General features: G+C 42.4%; 1 protein-coding gene across 4 annotated transcripts in view; it reads right to left on the bottom strand.

Moving 5' to 3' along the window:
- LOC148906323 (uncharacterized) overlaps nt 1-1,028 on the bottom strand; it is a 50,022-nt gene extending 48,994 nt beyond the window's left edge. For all 4 annotated transcript variants that reach the window (XM_089037448.1, XM_089037447.1, XM_089037446.1 and 1 more), the window contains exon 1: nt 1-1,028. This exon is cut by the window's left edge and continues 574 nt beyond it. The gene's annotated coding sequence lies outside the window, so the exon portion shown is untranslated.
- Between the last annotated feature and the right edge of the window lie 20,713 nt (nt 1,029-21,741).

Below are 21,741 nucleotides of genomic sequence, written 5' to 3' on the forward strand. Positions count from 1 at the left end.
ACTAGAAGAAGAAGCAATGCTTAGGAAGAGGTTTTCATAAAAATTCCTTACGTTCATTTCATTATTTGTATTTGCTACCTACTGTCCATGATATAAAGATCTTAAATTTGAAGTTTCAATGTAATCTAATAGTGATTGATGTTATGAAAACAACCGATTGCCTTTTGAATTCTGCGTTGTGATATAAAGATTTGTGACAATATACTTAGATCTATGTGCCGAATAATTTAGAATGTGATCTCGTAATTCTCCTAGCTGATTTACTACAGAACGGTCATTATTTGCTTCAAAATGTTTATTATGCATTGAATAGGTACAAACATACGATTATCTAATATCATCTTTGTAATAGAACATGTCAAAGGTTTCTTATTTATTACTCGCGCGACAGCGGCGTCTGTCACTCAGCTCGTAGATTTTTCTTTCATTGTGTCGGATGTCTCGCGGACCCAAATTGTGGGGTTGTTCTTTGCCCTTGTATGTAAATATACCTTGAAAAATTGTTATCCTTAAAATGATTCGAATCCCGAATATCTCAGTCACTTCGCGCGATGGAACCGCTAGAATCTCGTCCATGCGTCCTACTTTGTTGTGATTCTTGGCTTGCCGAGATGTATTGAAATTTTCGAATTATGATCGCCAGTATTATTGAAACTGAAAAATTTCAGCGCCTAGACATTGTTTGGTCATATAGTAGTTAGGAAACCGAATGAAACATTATATATTTTCTGAATAAACCAAATAAACCGAGTTTTACGAACATGGCACATACATTACCCACCAATGTTTTGGTTTGGGTTGAGTAAATGACGTCATAAGTACTCGTGCCAGTCTTCTTGAGTCGAATTCTGTGATTCAAAGAAATTAATGGCGGACGAAAATAAATCGTAAAATTTTGGCCCTTTCCTTTCGAATATCAGAAAGATATTCCAGTGGGTGGTTCTTAATGTATCCTAGATTATTTCAGCAAAGTTCCAGCTCGAATGAAAGAGTTTTAATTTTGGAGCGATTTTCGTCCAAGTGGCCCTTTAACTTTAAAATATACCAACACATCCTTGTGTCACTATGTCATTGCGTGACACGTGAAGTGAAAACTCGAGAGTAGTCAGATTATGTATAGTTTAATAAACTCGCAGATCGTCTTTTATCAGGATTTAAAAACACGAGGCGTATCCGAATGGTTTTAGACCTGATTAAACATGATCTTCGAGATTATATTGAACGACTTAAAAAATCATTAGAAATTAATGAGCATTTAGGGTCCTTATTCGTGCCATGCTCTTGTACTCTTTTGGTCCTTTATAAAAATTTCGAAATCTTTATATAATGATATCCATGTTGACTATTATCAGGTATAAAGATCCATGCACGTGATGGATTCGAAGCACCTGATTGGTCTAAATGCTCTTAAATTATTCATGAATTTTTAATCTTACTTATATAATCAGCGTGCACCGTCTGAAACACAACTCTCACCACTCTACAATTATGGTCTCAGCTTTGATATCGCATTCTCGTGGCGTCTATTACCGTGTCTATTCTTCCCATGTTAGGGCCCTAGCTTAACTATTCACATTTTTGATTCAATTCACCTTTTCGGCGCTACCCGTCAAGAGGTATAAATTGTTTCAGATTGTGTTACGGTCACCAAAAACATTGTTCTCGAACTTCCGTACAAATGCACTGACTCTAAATGAATTATTTACTTGGTTAATGTTTATTTAGTTCTTTAAATACAAGTAAATGGTAATTTTGCTAGCTTGATTGAAGCTTTTCTTACTGCTTTTAAGATAGCTAACTAAGAAATCTACATAAATGTTCTCTTAGTTTAAGGTCAGTGAATGAATTTGTATGGAATTCCGAGAACAATGTCCGATTGTTTTGGTGACCGTAACACAGTCCAAAGTAGTATAGGGGATGGGGGTTCCAGCGCAACGACAACCGGAGGATTACCCGTCTAAAGTACCCCCCTCGATTCGTACCGCGATTACCCGCATCCCGCGTCTATGTAAGATATGTTAGTCTATATATGGAGTGCGAAGATTGTAAAGAGTTTGTTTTTGACTTCTGTATAAAGTGCTTAAAACCCAAGTTTGTACCTACTAAGCCAAATAAGTATATTTGTTGTGGTAAGAAAATGCAAATAGAAGACGACACGTCAGCACAATGTTACGAGTGTGGTAAGAATATTCGTAATGCTGTACCAAATGCCACCAGAGAGCAATATTATGCTAATGGCGGTCGTAAGAAGACTCCATACAAAAGAATAAAATACTTCAGAGACTGGATGAGTCACATACAAGGTCATCAGCCAGTATATTTAGATAACGAAGTAATGGAAAGAATTATAAACCACTTAGAAGAGCCAACGCCACAAAGCCTGCGGAAAACGCTAGAAAAATTAAAGCTAGGGAAGTATTACAAAGCTATTCCCTATCTTTTGTCTGAAATTACGGGTAAGTCTATTCCTGAGGTTTCTGATATGAGCAGAGCCGAGTGGATGTTTTGTCAGCTGAATAAGGATATTCCTTATTACCCTGATGTAATCTATGAAATATTTTACAAAATTGACCCCAACCACCCCCTGTTAGAATGGATTCCAAGGCGATGATGTAATTAAGTCAATTTGCATATGACAGCCGGCGTTCAATATGCAAATAGAATCCTGTCACGCTCTTTTCAAAGCAAATCTTTACTGAGCGAGTTTTCTTTGAAGCTCTTCTTTTGCTTCTTGGTAGATCTTTTTGCGAGATTCCTCGGAAAGATCTCTTACAATTGTTTTTTTATTTCTTACATCCGACTTTAATTTCTCATACTTTTCCTCTTCAGCTAGAATAAGCGAGAATTCTACATCATCTATCTTTCTGTCACACAAAGCCTTTGAGACAAGGTCAGTGATAGTATTTACTTTAGCCTTTGACAGAGCTATTGTCGTGTCATGCTTGGATATTTTGCTTGACAACTGTTTCATAATGCCTGTTGTAACAGCGGAAACGATGCCGCAGGCGGCGCCGACGCTAGCTAAAGGAACTCCAACGATTACCCCAGGTCCAGTAAGCGAAGTAGCCACGCCAGTGCCTGTTAACGCCACGGACATGGAGCCGGAAGTTATCGCGATTTTATGTAAAATGCTTCGGGCTCTGACATACTTTTTTTGGACTTTTTCATAGTGTTTCGTTTGCCCTTCCAAGTAAGCCAGGATTAGATTTACCTTATTCAAACGGAAGTTCTCGGCATTCAATTCATTAGGTAAATCAGGATAGAGAGGAGGTGCTGACACTCGACGAAATAATGGATTTGGTCATCATATGTCCGCTTGGCAAATGTTGGGCAAATATGGTGCTCTATATTTGCCCATACATTTGCCTATGCAGGCAAAGGTCGGGGTAAATTTCTAATAAATTTGCCATTGCTTTGCCATACATCTGAACACATGGGTAAATATGTTATATATTTGCCCTTAGTTTAGACGCATTTACCCAGTGGGGATATATGATAACCGTTTTTGCCCTATATTTGCCCTATTGTCAAATGAAGGGCACATATGAAATCAACTTTGCACTAGGCTTTGCCCCATATTTACCTGGGGAGCAAATACAATACCCCAAACTGAGTATATCCGATGTGAGGTTTCCGTTTCAATTTATTGCAATCAAAACTTTTCAAACAACTCAATAATTTTTCAACTGAATTATGATGGATGTTGGCTTGTTTTTACGACTTACGAGGGGGGAGTGCATGCAGGTCCATCTCAGTCATATGTGTCAATTTTTTCTCCTAACGCATGACATCAATGTTGCGACCACATTAATTCAATCATTGTTTTGCTTTGATGTCATGAAAGTGAGGTTATATGCGTTGATACACACAGGAAAAAACGCGGACGATGTATTTTTAATATGCGTAAGTCGTACATGCGTTTTTTCCAGTGACAATAAGAAAACTCATTAACCCATTAACCTCAGCTGCATTTCAAACCGCTAACATCTGTAATATTATTTGAAGCATCAATTTTGTTTAGTCTAAACATATGAATTCATCTTTTTTATTGGCAATATATGCAATTTCATTCATAATTATTTTAATTCATCTAATTTTAAACTCATCAAAGAATTCATTCAATTTTCATTTTGACTATCTAGTTACTGATGCACAGTTCAAACAGTTTATTTTTGATAGCTTTGAATATTTTTCCTGGATGATACTTTACTGTCATCTCCATCATCCGTACAATTTACGTTGTAAAGGACAAACAATTAATACTCTTTCTTTGTCAATAACATCGTAAGCAGCAACAAACTGGCTGTGTATCCTTTGTATGGGAATGAATGTAGAGGGCCCTTCCATTTCAAACAAGTTTCTGCACCAAATTTCATGTGGTCTGCCAATCCTGTGTCTTTCTGGATGTCGCTGATACCATCGAACCTTTGCCATACACAATGATTCCTGCTTGCCATCAATTATAATGGTTTGTTTAAGAAAGAAATCGACAACACCGGGGCGCAAGTCAAATGAATCGGTCTCAATACTGCCACTATATTGGCCACACCAACTTGCAAGAATGAAGGAAGAACGTTCCAGTCTAGAGTCAGAGGACCCTAGCTTTGTCCCCGAATATCCAATGGTACTAATTCTCTCAAACGTATCGGTAACACATTCAATGACCGAGTGTTGAGGTAAAATTGTTTCATAAGCTTTAAAGAGATATTCTGTATAGTCATCATCAAGAACATCAATGGATCGAGGTGAAAAACATGAGTATGCATTCATATTGCTCCACTCTAAGCAACGTAGTACTTGACCAACTGAAAGATTAAGTGTTGATGGTATTGATGGGATGCTTTCGCCAAGTGTTCCTACTTGTTGTGCCTCCTGAAGAAGTTGAAATACTGGTTGGAAAGTTTCTCGAAATCTCTCTGGTAAAGGGATATCTCTTAGTTCATGCTTTTGGAGAAATTTTCTCATGATTTGTATTTCAACAGATCTATTGTTAGTTCGAAACGCTCCTAAAATCCCATTGAAACGTTCGAAGCTGAAAAGCCAAAATGAATATACAGGCCCGTAATCTAAAATACATTGTTTGAGGTGCAGGTGTAGATGCATGTTTGGCGTAACACGTTCCTTTCCATATCTTTTTTCAAACGATTTACAAAATTCCACTAGGTAATCATGTCCTTCTTGTAGCTCTTCAGTTGTAATAAGTGGAGAGCAAAGGTGAAAGCAGGACAATACGAATAACCTCCACAGCTCCAAATCATCTGTTGGAACGATATTCCAAATGCAGAATACAGAATACAAGAGAGTCCATGTTTTCCACTGATCAGCAGTAAATCCTCCAAACGATGTTGATATCTTTTTCGGGAGACGCCCAATAAATGATGGTGCTTTGACGTCATCTACCTTTTCCTGGATTTTATTCAAATTTTCTTTAGAAATAATTGGCGTTTCAGCATTTAGCCATACATTTTTCATTAAATGTTTTGCTGTCCCTAAAAACAAATTGTGCATAGGATCAACAACATGGTAACGAGTACAATCGAAGTAAGGCAACTGTAAGAGTTCAGAATATCTTGTTCCAGTGGAAGTTTCAATTTGGTTTCGTTCATCAGCGGTTGTTGCATTGAGTATTTTCTGAGCCTCTCTTCGGTGCTCTTCATTTGTCCTTGGTGTATCGTCATCTTCGAAACCTGAAAAATCCATGCTACTAAAATCTCCGGGAAAAAATCTTGTGCACTTTGAGCACCCTCGGTGAGCAGTACATCCTAAGAAACCGCAAACTTTTCTTAGTGCAGGAATGTCACAAGCAATACAAAGGAGGGCAGCTCGAAAACATCTTGCTGTTCTACTCCCATGAGGCCGAACTTGGATGCCTTCGTGCCACAATAAGTTCAATTCGGCTACAAGTGGTTGTAAGTACGTATTGATATTCAATTTGGGCTCGTGTGGACCAGGTATTACCCCAACTATTATTACGTTTTCCTCTTTGTACCTTTCTTTTCTCGGAAGATTTAGGAGGACCATATATATGACTCCAACGCTATAGACACTGTGCTTAAAAGGCTGAAACCAGTCAACATTCAGCATAAAAGCATAATTATTAGGCTGGGCAAGGAAAGGAGTGCCGTTAAAATATTGCCAATCTTTCCACACTTGGCCATCGTAAATATCAACTAAAATATCGTCCGGTACATTCCGATTTCTCCAAATCTCACATTTTTGTACAAAGTCTGGTCGCTTAATAAAGTGAGTTAGAGTGTCTCTGATGCTTTTATAACAATAAACTTTATGTGGGTACAATTTCGTCTGTCCATTTTTCAAACGAATTTCCTTAAGGAATTTCCCGCTCCACAAGGTGTGCGGCGAAACAATTGACGGTGATTCGGAAAAGCAATGTGAGAACATGGTTTAGCAATGACACGCCCGAATCTTGTTGTTATGCAGTCTTGAAAACGGTATAGGGTGTCGCATTTCGGACAAACAACATACTTTGAATGCTTATCTTTAAAAGAAAGATAATTTTTCAAGAGTTTGAAGGAGCTCGGGAAAACCAATACTGCGGTTGGGAAAATGATTGGCGAAAGCTCACACAAAACCTCAAAAATCGCTTTAAAAAAGGCGAGGAGAATATCAATGCCTCGGTCTGGTACAGAAAAGTATGCAGACCAAAAGCACACAAACAAGGCAATCCAGTTAATAAGGGTCACTCGGGAACTTGCTTCGACGGCAACGCTTATTTCTGCACTAGATTGTTCAAAATCTCTTTCTACGTCTTCGATATCAATATCCCAAGTTTCAACCAATCTCCTTCTTTCATTTCCTCTTATCTCTTCATGGTCAGATTCACTGTCCAACTTGTCATCCCAAAACACTTGATCTTCTTCCTCAAAGTTATTTATTCCGTCTCCTTTAAACATAAGCAAATACGATGTATTTTATTCATTCGGCATTGTATAACTGCAACATAGTATAAGATGTATATAATGGATGTTATAGCATCATGATGCTATAACATCCATTATATATATAATGTACGACGCTTTTGGGAATGATATACACGACAACCAAAAATACTGGAATTGGAGAGAATTTAGGAAAAGGTTTCCACATGCGGGTGCTAGTAAGTTCGAAAGAAGACCCGATGGTATTTACTATAACGGTGAAAGAATGTACAGCAATGAGGATTTAAAACCTACGCTGGTCGATCAGGTGAAGCATTTACCGGTTGTACACCCCATTCATAAAGCACCTAATTTTCCAAGGGATTTATTAATGAACAAGGAAGATTACCCATTTTACGATGCTGAAGGTGGTGTAAACGAATTTGAAACGATGGTAACGTTCCTGAAGATTTCAGTGGGTAAGCAATCATTTGACGTAGTAGTAAGGAATATCTATGGGGATACGATGTTAAAGCATACGTCAGGGTAAAGAGACCAGGGAATGGTTAGCAGGACCCAATATGCGATATTGGCCACAGCAGTTAAACTTTGCTGTCTGGGCCGCCACTAAAGGTTGTGGCGTTGCCGCGGACATGTTCCACATTTCATTTATGCGGTTTCACGTTGCCTTTACGGTTAGGAGGCTGTTGAAGGAACTTAATGTACCTTTACCGGGAGATAAGGCATTTAATCCATTGAATAATCGATATGACGCCGCAGCCCTGGAAAGGTTAATTAATGAGTTCAAACCACAGCAAAAAGATTTTCGTTACAAAGAGGGTAAGACGCATGGGCTGGGTATAGTTTACGTTTGGGGTGCCAATGGTGAGAAGCCGGCTGATTATGGACATCAGGAATACCCAAGTAATGAGTTAGAGTTCGGTGATATGGGTGGCGATAAGAGTAATAATTCATTAATTACCAGAATCCAATCGAACTACCTCGGCACTTGGGATCCATTCGTGTTGATGAAAGGAAAAGGTCTAAGAAACCTAGCCAGGATTAACCGCAGCATTGAAGCATTCGTGTACTGCATCTTAGGAGCGCAGGTAAATACCCGCAGCCCCATCGTTGGATTCCAAGGTGCTTCGCGGGAAACACAAGAAGAATTCCTAACTTTATTTGAGTCTGCAATAACAGAAAATGACATATCCAAGTCGGTGCAGAGATATCAATTAGCGGTGCAGCAGTCTAAAGTGCGACTGGATTACGCTTTGTCGCCTGGTTGTTGGTTAATGCCGAGTAATTTGGTTATTAACACCAATTCCGTTGTGGGTTATAACAACAAGCTGCAGCGAGCTACTAAGGATATGAAGTTTGGGGTGAATGACGTGAACTCTGACATGACCAAGAGCATTCCTCACTTCGTAGAGAAACCAAAAAAAGAGGTAGAAAAACCATTAAAAAAGGTGCTGCCAAAGAAACCAGTAAAGAAGGTTATACCCGAGGAATATAACCATAACTTACTAAAAGCCGGCTTAGCAGCTGCAAGCATTGGTCTGAGCTATTATATATGGCGATGAACAACCCCTACATGGCTGGAGTAGATTGTGTTTATACGACTTACACAGGCGAGAAAAAATACACCCAGAGCTCTTGGGTTGATGTTACGGGTATGTCAGTGAATTTGAACTACTCGGGAAAGAAGTTAATCCTTTGTAGTATTTGCATTGGATCTGCCAGCCACGCCAACGTCGGCTTTAGGTTCCTGGATGACAATGGAATACTGCAGCCCATGCGCGCGAAGACAAACAACAGGGAGCCTACGCATTTCTCCGTAGAGCCGCCGGCGCATAGCACCGAGAATTTATCGGTTTGGACTTTTCATATGGTTACTGATTGCCATGGGAAGGTAAAGCTGCAAATGCGTGTAGATGATACTGGGAGCGTTTGTGTAAATAGCATAGAAGATCAAAGAGATACGGCTTATAATCACAAGACCATTAGCACTCTTACGGTGCTTAGCCTTTAAATATATGAACCCACACGTAAAAGAAGATTGGTTTTTTCATTACCTGGAGGAATATTGGCATCAGGGTGACGAATGGATAGACATTTGCACGTGGGTTAGAGTTGGAGGGTTGGGGTTAATCATATGCACCACTAACGTTAGCGCATTTAATGACGCTAACGTTAGGTTTAGGATTATTGACGAGAATAACCAACCATTATTACCTTACAGAAAAAAAGATAATAATAGGAACTTAGCTCATTTTACGTATGAAGCCCCCAGAAGTTTAGAAAATATGGCGCCAGTAACGTTTCACATGATAGTTAATTGTCAATATGCAAAGCTTCAATTTTGTCCAGACGACATGATACGTCCGGGGCACCCTGGTATCGCCATGATCAATCGAACTCATGACAAAAGTGCTACTTGGAGTCATAAGACTATTTCTACTATGACTGCCATACCCTTGATACCAAATTATCAAGGCGGCGCGAATACTATCTTTACTTATCCCCCGTTGAGGACGCTTCGGACACCCGACAACGATAAGCCACCAGTAACGTACCCAGATAAGATTAACCCTTCATCTTCTTCAAGAGTACCACGCCAATAGCTACTACCAAGATCCAAACGTTATTCCCCACGAACTTCAATAGTTCTCCGCCGGCCCTAAGTGCCAAGGAAACGACCGAACCCAGCAGCCCAGGCAAACCGGCTGCCATCTTTTTTCCCAAGGCCGTCAGCCCATTACCTAATTTTTTTACGCCTGCGCCTGTAGCCTTAAGCGCGGACAAGATCACGCCTACTACGCTTGAAATAGCGACCGCGGATGCCAGTGGAATACCATACTTTACCAGAGCTCTTTTTACCTTTTCCTTGGTGGTAAGCCCCAATTCTCTTTCCAGGTTTTCCTTTTGCGTATGTCATTCTGCAAGGCGCTCCTGAAGAGTCTCTACTTCCCTTTGAGCTGCTTCCCTTTCCTCTTCGGGGCGAGTTTGATCTGCAACTATTTCCTGCTGCCGCTCTATTTGTCCCTCCAGGTCTTCAATAGCCTGATCTCTTTGCCGGATTTGTTCTTCTTTAGCATTGATTTCAGCAACCAACTGCCGCCGTTCCTCTAAAGAGTTAGCTATGGTGGTACGTAAGTTCCTAGCTTCTTCCTTGTTTATGTCTAGGTCTTGCAAGGCAAGTTCAAAGGCCTTTTGAGCTTGGTCCCTATCGCGTAGGGCTTTGTTTCTTTGTTCTCTCATTTCCATTATTCTTTGGTTCTTGTCGTCAACTTCTCTCTTTTGAGCATCAAGGAGTAGTCGGTTTTGTCGCATATAATCTGCTTCCCTTTCTTCCAATGTTTCTTGTAGTCCTTCGACGCGCTTTTCTAGCGCGACCTTTTCATTCAGGGTTTCCAACCTTTCTAACATGCTTCTAGTGGCACGCTGGAAGCCTTTTAATCTCGCCACGTCACCCCTAACTTCACCATCTTTATCAAAGAGGGGTTGTGGTTTCGTCCAGCGGTCTTTGTCAGGATATCTCAGGTCCTGGACGCTTATGAGGACTTTGTTTCCGCGTTCTGTGAGCCTTACGTCGTCAGCATCGAAACGGGAATAACGCTCATTTAGCTCTTGCATTGCCCACTCTACAGTTTCCCGCGCGGTTGCTCCGCCCATGTTTTGAAGCTCCAAGTATTCAGGGATGGGTTTGCCGTGGTGTCTTGATTGCCACATGCGATTTAAGGCGGCCTTGGCGCTTTTCCATCTACTACCATATTTATCGTGTAAGGCTGCGTCGTAGATTAAGGGGTCGGTTTCCAGGCCTTTAGTCCATGCGTCGTATTCTTCATCGTTAATATCGACTTGACCTTCTTCAGTGGTGGGATCAAAATCTGTTCCTTCTACTTCCATTATATATGATAAGCTCAAAGTTAAACCCCAATATATTACCTAAGCAGGTTGGCGGACTGAAAGCAGAACGCACCTTTCATCGGGTCACCTTTACCCCAAGCAGCGCTAAACCTGGAGAAACCTTGTACGTAGGTGTTCCCCGACTAACAGATAACCTAGTATTAGTTCCTGGTACCTTGGCGTTAAGGTTTGATTTGACGGTGCAACCTACCGTCGCAGATGAAAGGATTATCGTTAACAACCTTGGTCGCAACATCGTCTCAAAGATGCGAGTAAAGTTTGCCGGGGAATCCCTCTTAGACTTAAACAACTATGACCTATACACCACTTACAAAGATCTGTGGTTGACTGCATTCGAAAGGGCACAAAAGATAGAGCAGGGTATTGGTAGCACAATCTTACGTAAGGTTAGGACTCCTACCAAGACACAACCTACTGACGGCAGCGGAGAAACCGCAGTGGCAGATGCAAAGGCCATTAAAACAGCCTATGGTACTAAATACGTAATACCATTGGACTTTGAGGCTATTACCAGCCACGGAGTTTATTATCCTAGACAGTTGAGTGAGTTGCAGTTTGAAGTGACCTTAGCCAACATAACTAACATTATTGGTGGGTTAAGCACTGCGTTGTCGGGAAGTATTCCTCCATATGCCATTACCAACCTGGAATTGCAGTATGAAACCATACATTCCGAAGATCTAGCACGCAGCGCTGGCATGGAATACAGCTCCGGAAAGGCTTTCTTGTATGACCACGCGGTAATGTATAAAACCTTTAGTTTCCTGGATAAGACAGACGCGGTAATTACTCAGAGCATTAATTTACCACGTCGTAGTCTTACAGGGCTGATGTTGGTATTTATCAAACCTTATGAAGCTGGTAAGCGCGACTCTGAAGCCTTTCATAACCCCAACATCACCAATGTCGGGATTAGCATCAATGGAGTTCCAAATAAGGTGTATTCGCAGGGAATGAAGCCCTCAGACATCTACAGGGAAATAAAAAGAAAGTTTGGGGATCAAGTTGCACCCGGCGAGTTCTTTACCGATAAGTATGCATTGTGGATTGACATGCGAACCACCAACGACGAGGATTTACATGGACAGGGATTGCGTCTGGTAAATACCCAGGACGGCATTACCCTGGAAATCAAGCGAGATCCAAACACTAGTGCAGGCGACTCAGACAAGATCAACGCATACGTCTTTGTGGTGTCTGACGCGCAACTGACTGTAGAAATGAATCAGCTAAAGAGTGTTGCGTATTGATTCGCGCGCTGCGCTCCCTCATCCAAGAAAGGATAAAAATATCCCTTACGTATATAATGCTTCGCGTATTCAAAAACAACAACACCAAACTGCAATGCATAGTGCAAGGCGATAAACTTTATTTCAAAGCGAAGGAGGTGGCTTTGGCGTTGGGTTACGTTAACTCTAGGGACGCAGCTAGAGCGCACGTCTCAGAGGAAAACAAGGTAACTTTGGGGTCTATAAAGGGTGTCAATCTGACTGACACCCCTAATGCGCAACCACATACCGTTTACATCACTGAAATGGGTCTTTATGAGTTAATATTCGGATCTGAAAAGTCCGTAGCTAAGGAGTTCAGAAACTGGGTGTTAGGCGATGTTCTCCCTACCCTCAGGAAAACAGGTAAGTATGAAATAGAGCGGCGCTTTGACAGTCCTAATAAGTTAATATTCAAAATAGAAAATGAATTTGACCTGCATAAGAAGGTCGTAAACTACATACGCCGATTCCACCCTATCCTACTGCTGGCACCAGGTCTTGGAGAACTACAGGACTCAGCTAGAAAAAGAATAGTATGTTGGCAGAAAGGTTACCAGGCAGGTCAGCCTGACATCTTAGTTCTCAATGCACATAAAAAACATAATGGGTTATGCTTGGAGTTGAAGACACCTAAGGGTAACGGCGTATTATCCTCAAAACAAAAGGCATTACTCGCACAATACGAAGCAAATGGTTACCTAACTATGGTGTGCAATGATTACGACCTTATATGTAGGGAGATCGACCATTACGCGGAAGGCATTCGCATACCTTGTCCTTGGTGCACTAAGGCTTTTAAGACGCAGGATGCGTTAAGGACTCACCAAAGAATATTTCATAGATATAATGATAGTTGAACAGACACACTGGCGTGAATTAGTCCAAGGCATTTCATACAGAATAAAAAATTATGTTGTGTTCGAAGACATTAGCCGTTTAAGGTTGGTCTTGGAACACGACGGTAAAGAGTGCACACTGTGGGCACCGGACTGCGTGCGGTATGTCCTTCAAGGTGAGGAATTCACACACATACGCAGCTATGGTAAGGTCAGCGGTCGATGGAAGTTCGACGTTGAAAGGAAGGTAGATGCTAATCCTCTGTGCGATTAGAAGTCATCCTCATGGGCGGTTAAGTATTGGTCTGCTACGGCGGACCTCATTTTTTCTGTTATCTGGTAAGCGGATACGGTAATTAAGACGCCTCCTACGAATGCTGCGATTTGAGGAATCATATATCTTTATCATTTTTCCAAGCCTTTCGTACCGCCAGGTAATGGTCTAAAGGACGTGGTCCGTCGTATAGACAGCACCAAATATGTTGTCCGCTCCGTTGACAACCGCAGCGATCGCAAATAGCCTCCCAGTGTTCCCTGTCCTCCCATTTAACGCCCTCAACATCGTCAAAGCCTACAAAGGTTTGGTCAATTTCCTTCTTACGCTTTGTCAGCGCCCGGGAGGTTTCAAGGGGACAACAGCGTTCGGCTATGTCACCGTGGGTTTCGCAGGCAATACCTTCTAGGTGGTAACGGCGGCAGCGGTACTTATGCCAGTTCTCTTCAAAGAAGGGCTCATTACAGCGGCGGCAGTAGTTATTTAGACAGACTTTGTTGTCGCGGTGATATTGTAAGGCTTGGAGGGTGGACAGCTTTTGACCGCAGTCACCGCAAATGGTGCTTATGGGACGGTATCGCAGTCGCTCCATATACATACAGATTCTCTTTGTGTTTTAGGATCTGTGGGACACCAATGCCCAACAAAGGATCCTTCGGGGAATACCTTATTACAATGAGGACAGGCGTATCTTTTCTCCTCACGAATTATGCAGTCGGCAGGTAGTTCACACGTAATGCAGTCCATATATTGAAAGGGTTACTAGGATTCCTCCTGCGCCTTAACTTTGACGTAAGGATATCTTATTTCATTATTATTATTATTATTATTTCTTAGAATATGTTACGTAAAGACTTAACTTAGGGGTCCTTAATATTATTTCATTATTATTATTATTTCTTAGAATACGTTACGTAAAGACTTAACTTTGACGTAAGGATATCTTATTTCATTATTATTATTATTATTTCTTAGAATATGTTACGTAAAGACTTAACTTAGGGGTCCTTAATATTATCCTCTTTTCATCCATCATATTTAAGTAACATTAAAGAATAATAATCAATCATTAAAACTAAAGGTCCTAAGAATATCAGCCTAATAACATTTAAAACATTAAAGAATAATAACCAATCATTAAAACTAAAGGTCTTAAGAGACCCTACCCTATCAGCAACAACGAAGTAGGATTATTAATAAGGCATAAAGAACACCCTACTATAATGACGTGCAACGATTGCAACAAACGATTCAGTTCCTTACAGCGACTTAACTATCACACCGAAAACAAGGTCTGCTTTAAGCAACGCGCAGCAACGACATGTGAACATTGCAATAAGACCTTTACGACCAGCCAAGCTCGTTCCTACCACGTCAAAAACAAGGTCTGCTTTAAGCAACGCGCGACAGAAACGACATGCGAACATTGCAATAAGACCTTTGCTACCGCGCAAGCTTGTTTCTACCACGTCAAAAACAAAGTCTGTCGCCGAAACAACGTACACAACCTTACTTGCGAAGAATGCAACAAGGTACTAAGCTCTTCTCAAGCACTAGCATACCACATGGAACACAGAGTCTGCCTCAAATCTCTTTGCAAAAGCTGCAACGCATCCTTTGAAGATGCCTGGCACAAATACAGATGTAAACGATACGACCTTTCAGAAGTCGCCTGCGAAGAGCATGGCGACGTAGCAGAACGTTGTTGTCCAGTCGACACGGTAAGGCAATTAAACAACCAGAAAAAAGAAATAGACAACCTCTTTGTGAACTTCGACGTCACATTTGAAAAGGTCGCCTGGGAGAACGTAGACTACTGGAACGACACTTGCGATAAGTGTGGCTGCGTCAGGAAGGAACAACACTTGTGGCAGTGCTTATACGATCCATCACAAGCACGTACTTTCAGTCGCTATGCTGAAATGCGTATGAAAGATGCGCTGCTACGCCAGCAACGACGATGAGGTTCTAGAGGGGATATCTCATGAAGTCCTTAACGGACTCCGCAGCCCAACACACTATCGTTAAAACCGCACCAAACCGTTCTGCACGCTTCAGACTACACATTTCATCATACAATTCCTGCACGCGCTCCTTTAACCGATCTATTTCTTCCCTTTGTATTTCTATGGTGTCTTTTTTATCCTTTGCGTCGGCGGTAATCATTCTTACTGCTTCCACTGGTTCCATCTATATATGAATCCAGATCACATGCCTTGTAATGCTCTGATAGTAGGACCCACCGGCTGCGGAAAGACCCAGTTCATCGTGGAGCAGCTATTAGGACCCTTTAGATACCGTTTCGACTACATCGTGCTATTATGCCCCACCTACGTGAATAACCGCACCTGGGAAGGCATAGGAGTGAAAGATGACGACTTCTTCGTGGACATATTGGACCCTAACGAGTTATCCAGCCATTTGAAGTTCTGGCACAAGCAATTCCCTAAAGATACGCAAACCTTGCTCATACTGGATGACATTGCCTGTGGGGACGACGTAAAAAAGCGCACCTCCGAATTAGTGAAGCTCGCTTTCAGCGGTAGGCATGACAATATCAGCGTTTGGTTACTCTCGCAGCAGCTTACCAGTGTCTCTAAACCCTTCAGGGAAAACATAGGCTCCCTGGTCGTATTTTATACACCCAGTAAGTCTGACCTGGAAACCATTCTTTCTGACTACGGCGGTGAGATAAGCAAGGAACAGTTACGCGGATACATGCGGGATTTAAAGACGCATCGACATTCCAAGATGATATTCACTTTAAGGTTTCCGTATTCAATAAAGACCTTTAACTCCTAATGTATATGGAGATTGAGCAGCTCTTAGATGAAGTCCCCACACAGTTAGACGAAAGTAACCTCAAGGAACAACTTAACATCCTTGTGTCTTCGGGAAAGTGTAAAGAAATGATAGGCAAGGAACTTACCCATGAGCAAGTTAACAAGTTGTCAGAAGAGGAAGTCAAAAAGTTCCATAAGAGGTACGAGGCTGCCCTTGCAAGTAAGACCACGGACGCCGTCGCAGACTCCGCTATCCGACTTGCGACTAAATTGCTTGGACTTGCACTGCCCATAGACGATGTGGAGCAACTACAGAAGGACATAAGAGATGACTATGTTATCGCCCAAGAACTTAAGATAACCTGCGGGTGGTTGTCTTTGAAGTGCGGTAAGTTAATGGCAGTCGCCTCTGCGGCTTTGCACGTAGCTCAGCACGTCGACTTGAAGGAGGTACTAGGTTCCTTCGGAACATCTTGGAAGGACTTCAAGAAGGATAGAGAAGTTGAAAAGGTCTTTCAGGCAGCACTTGCTGATAATCAAGTCACCTCAAGTACTTAGTCAAGTCATTCTCAAGTACTTAGTCAAGTCGTCCTTAAGTCGTCTTAAGTACTTAGTCAAGTCGTCTTAAGTACTTAGTCAAGTCATTGTCAAGTACTTAGTCAAGTCGTCTTAAGTCATTCTCAAGTACTTAGTCAAGTCATTGTCAAGTACTTAGTCAAGTCGTCTTAAGTCATTCTCAAGTACTTAGTCAAGTCATTGTCAAGTCGTCCTTAAGTACTTGATCAAGTCATCCTTAAGTCATTGTCAAGTCGCCGTCAAGTTATTATCAAGTCCTTCAAGTCCTTAGATATAAGATGAGTGGCACCGAAGAACAACCTCAGGAGGAGCAGAAGATTACCAAGCCTAAATCTGCAGGCAGAGTTGCCGCGGGAAAGAAGCTCGCGGAGATGAACAGAAAGAATAAAGCCAAAAAAGAAGAAAAGGTGGAGGACGAAAGCGAATCCTTTTGGAATCCCGGCTACGTCATCGGCGCGTTAGGAATTGCTATAGCAGCAGGCAGCTTTTATTTACAATGGCGGAATATGAAGCCAGAAGTAAAGTGGGAGGCCCCAACATATCACGCACCTGTGGAGGTCAGAAAAAACAAAATCCCTGAAATGGAATGACCTTCTCGCTTTGTAATATAATGTCGACTGCATTGTTGAAAACTGTTGAAGAGGCAGCTATCATTACCTCTATTGTTGCGGGTATTGGTTGGGTTGGTAAGAAAGTGCTCAAAGAAGACTTTACTGAAGACCCAAGCAAGAGCTTCGCTAATTTCGCTAAAATGACCGCTGCCGTTGGCGGGGCTATCTTGCTAAAGGATTACCTACGAAAGGAAAAGTACCTGCCTAACATATAATGGTTAGCTTAGTCGCAGGTGGAGTTATTGCAGCTTTAGCATTTACAGGAGCTAATTATGGTGGTAGATATCTGGATAAATTAGTTAGCGGTGATAGAAACGCAGAATCTAACGCTGAGAGGAAGAGGCACGACTTAGCGCTGGAGAAATATCAAAGGGACGTGGAGGCTTGGAATAAAAAAAGACAAGCCTACAGGGATTGGTTGGATAAGAATTACCAAGACAAAATGCAGGCGGATAAGAACTTCGAAAACACAGACTACGCCTTCAAACTTTATTCGCAGGCGCACCCCACAGTGGTGTTAAAGAAGCCTGACTTTAAGAATTACTACCAGCCTTCTAAGAAACAAAAAAATAGTGAGTTGGTCTTCGTAGGAGTCGCAGGGCTGGCAGGAGGCGTGGCCTTGGCGTATCTAATATAATGATCGTCTTTTTGGAAAGCGACAAGAATGACTTTACCACTTATCTGAATCCTCCCATCCGCGCGGAAAGGGTTCGGTTGGTTAGTTGCTCTTTGTACAATTCTTGGTATAATTTAATTGATGGCTTTGTCGTTGACAATGCCGCCAAACCAAAAATACCAGATTCCCAATACACACCTATAACACTGGCCAAGGAGCTAGCAAAGCATGGATATACTCTTACCACAGGATTACCCCATGAAATGAAATTCAAAAAAAATAGTGGGAGCGTTAATTTAAAAGGCAGTTCATTGGTAGAACTCCTGGGTCTTACTAGTACCACGATAAATAGCGGCAGTACATATGATGTAAAATGGAAAGTCGCATCCTCTTACGAAGTCTATTGCGATTTAGTCCATAGTTACAACAATGGAGAAAAGTCTTCTCTTATGTCCAAGTTTCTACCTAAGGGTAATCCATTTGACCTGGTAGAATACACTCCCATTTCTTTGAGCTATGACTTATCTAATTTGGTAGAAAGCATAAACATCACCATTAAAGTGGACGGAAAGACGGTGGATTTTAACGGACGCAAGATCAATCTTGTTTTGGAATTCATATAATGGGCCGCGTAGAGGACAAACTCAAAAGGATTTACTATGGGCCTGAAGGCTATTGGAGAGGAGCGTCAGCTATCAAGAAACTCGCGACCGCGGCCAGGGTATCAGAAGAAACGGCTAAGAACTGGCTAAGAAAACAAACCCTCTGGCAGGTTTATCTTCCCGTGCCCAAGTACATTCCCAGGCCCAGCTTTACCGTAAATGCCCCCAATGAAGTTCATCAGGCAGATTTGCTCTTCTTACCGCACGACAAGGTGAGAAAAAAGACCTATAGGTACGCTTTGACCGTAGTTGATATCGCAAGCAGATACAAGGACGTCGAACCCATAACCAGCAAGGATTCTGGGGAAGTCGCAGAAGCCCTAGGTAGGATTTATAAGCGCGTCTTGAAATGGCCTAAGCTGCTGCAAGTGGATGCGGGGACAGAGTTCATGGGCGTGGTTACTAAGACCCTGAAAGACCACAGCACTAAGATTAGAAGAGCCGAAGCTGAGTACCACAGGGGTCAAAGCATCGTCGAAAGATTCAATAAGACCTTGGCCGAGCGTCTCTTTGGGTACCAGTATTGGAAAGAGCTGGAAGATCCCTCCAAACGCAACAGGGAATGGACTCAGAGGCTCCCCCAGGTCGTCGCGGCTTTGAACAACGAGGCGGCCAGGGCTACGGGGATAAAACCCAAAGATGCCATAAAAAAGAAACACGTGGAACACAAGTCCTTCGTCAGAAGTTCGAGGGCGGTCTTCCCCCAGGAAAAGAAATTAGGTAATGTCACGGTTCGATATCTCTATGAGCCGGGTGAATTAGAAGGAGGATCCAAAAGAGCTACGGATCCTAATTGGTCTTTGGAAACTTACCAGATCCGAAGTGCGATAGCTAAGAAGGGTCAGCCCATCTTGTATTATCTTTATGATGGTCCCACTCGTGGGTTCGTCATGGAAGAACTGCTTATCGTGTGATGTCCGAATGCTATCGTATGAATACCATCATCACACATCCACCTCTTACCGTCAAATGCAGACAGTGACACCTTCTCCTGCGTAACGTTGTGTATTTGATGTCCGTAGCTGCGCAGGCTGTTCATCTTATGTCGCTGTTCCTTACGCGTACGCAGTACCTTCAAGTAGGACTCGTGCGTAATGTCCTTCTTAACCACGTATTTTTTTTACGCCTTTGGCTTTCTTTTCTACACCGTCCAGCTTTAGCACGCTGTACATCTTAGGTTTCAGACCCACGTATTCCACGATGGGTTTTCCTTTCATCTCATCCTTCATTTTCCCGATTACTTTCTTGTTTTTAGGGGAGTAAAGAAAGTGGTCGCGTGGGTAATCGCTGGTGTCGTATTCATCGATGTCGGGAACACAGTCTTCGTAAATGTCTTCCGTCTGCACCTCTAGTATCAAGGAATCGGTGTCGGTGTATAAAAGGCGGCACTTATCACCGTATTTCGGTTTTAGCTTGTCGTAGTAAAACTCATACATGAGCAGCTTTGATAGGTCTAACACTGTAAACCCCGTGTATACGGGTTTATTCAGGAATAAATTCGCTTTCTTCATGTGAATCACGTAGAAGTTTAACATTTCTACGTATCTAACGAATCCAGGCTGTGATACGTATGCTTCTGCTTCCTCTCTGGTGCTGGCTATCTTTATGTTTACGCGCTTGCGGATGTTTTCCATTGTCTTACCAAATACGCTATTGTTCATTAGTTTAAACAGGTTCTTTTCGAAGTCATTCTTTGCCTGCGTACGCTTTTGTGTGTTAAAGTCAATGTACGAGCGCATCCATGGTTCCTGCGTGAACTTCAAAACGCGGTGGATCTTCTTCACGCGTAAGCCGTGGCGCACATAGAACTGCAGGTTACGGTAATGCACCACGTACTTTCGCTTGTCCATCAGGTTCATCGTTAGCTTCCTGTAGGGTTTGTAGCCAGGACACATTTCCCTCTGCAGCGGCCTCAGCTGCTTAAATGGTATTTCTATTGCTTCTGGTGCTAATGGGAACTCATTGTGCGCGTCGTGCAAGTGCTCTGGGTATTCCAGGTCCACCTCCAGCACGTAACCTTTGTCGTCTTCTTTACCTACGTTTAGGTAAAACTCTATGGGCTTTATGTTGTCCCATTCGAAGTCGCGTACAGGTAAGTACTGCGACATTGCCCAACCGTAGAGGTTGTTTGCGTCTAAGTAGAAGATGTATGTGGTTGGCTTCTCCGGGTCGTACTCCACCGTGGGATTGTTCGCTTTTGCGTATCGTCTGCTGGGTCCGCAAACGCCGCCGCGGATACCGTCTTCCATAAAGCGGTACATGTCGTATTCCGTTAGGAGATCCAGTTGTGCGTTTGTCTTCTTTAGAAGCGCACTCCAACTAAGCCCAGGAGCCGTGTAGAAGTTCGCTGGATCCAACCCGTAGTATTCCATTGCCATCTTTCGAAAGCTTTGGAAAACATCTGCGAGCAGCACTACGTCTGAACGTAGGTAGATGTCGTGGTATTCTCCCATATTCTCACAGGAGTACTTTTCCCACACATCTAACGCATGCTGGTACTCCTCGTCCTTTATACCAGACTCGTTTAGGGTGCTGTAGAATCTCTCTTTGGGTGGTAGGGGCTCTTCGAATCGCTCCCAGGAGTCCATGTATTCGTATGGGTACACTCCTTTCCTTTCCGCGCCGTATTGACTGGAAATGGGGAACTCCGTGTTGTATTTAACCAAGTTTGCTAAGGAGTCCGCCATGAACTGCTGTGAGTCTAAGAACTTCAGCTTGCCCACAGTTACGGACATGTACCTTTCTTTGTTGTTGGGTATACACTTTACTTCGGAGCCGTCTGTTCCTTGTAAGAGTAAGTGACTGTCGTAACCCCTTAAATTGTGAAAGAATACGGGTATTTCCATTTCTGGATCTACTTTGAAGTTTATATTACATTTCCAATGAGCCGCACCTCTGTATTTACCCGTGATGTGGCAGTGATCTCTAACCTTATCCACATAGAAATCCTCAACAAATGCTTTGTGGCAGTGAATGCAATGCGTGGAGGGCTTTCCCGGCTTCTCACCCTTTTTAGCATACTTCCCGCATTTAAAATGAGCTTCTCCTAAATACTTTCCATCTTCATCCCACGCTTTCTTGGCTCGTCTTCCAAACTGGAGAAGCGTATGTTGACAAATGTGGCATTTCTTTGCCTTGGTAAAAGCCTCCTGGTTCTCTTTGGTAAATACCATCTTCTTTGGGCGTCTTAATTGTTCTCTAATCTCTTCCTCCTCTTCTCGCAATGCTTCTAGAAACTCATTAGCTGCGTTCTTACCTCGGTAAATTACAGGAGGGTCGGCCTTACCGTCTGATCTGACTACTA

This window comes from Actinia tenebrosa, unplaced genomic scaffold, assembly GCF_029948245.1.
Source record: "Actinia tenebrosa isolate PJP-AT-01 unplaced genomic scaffold, QUT_ActTen_1.0 PGA_scaffold5__44_contigs__length_20552954, whole genome shotgun sequence".
In the NCBI taxonomy this organism is placed as follows: Eukaryota; Metazoa; Cnidaria; class Anthozoa; order Actiniaria; family Actiniidae; genus Actinia; species Actinia tenebrosa.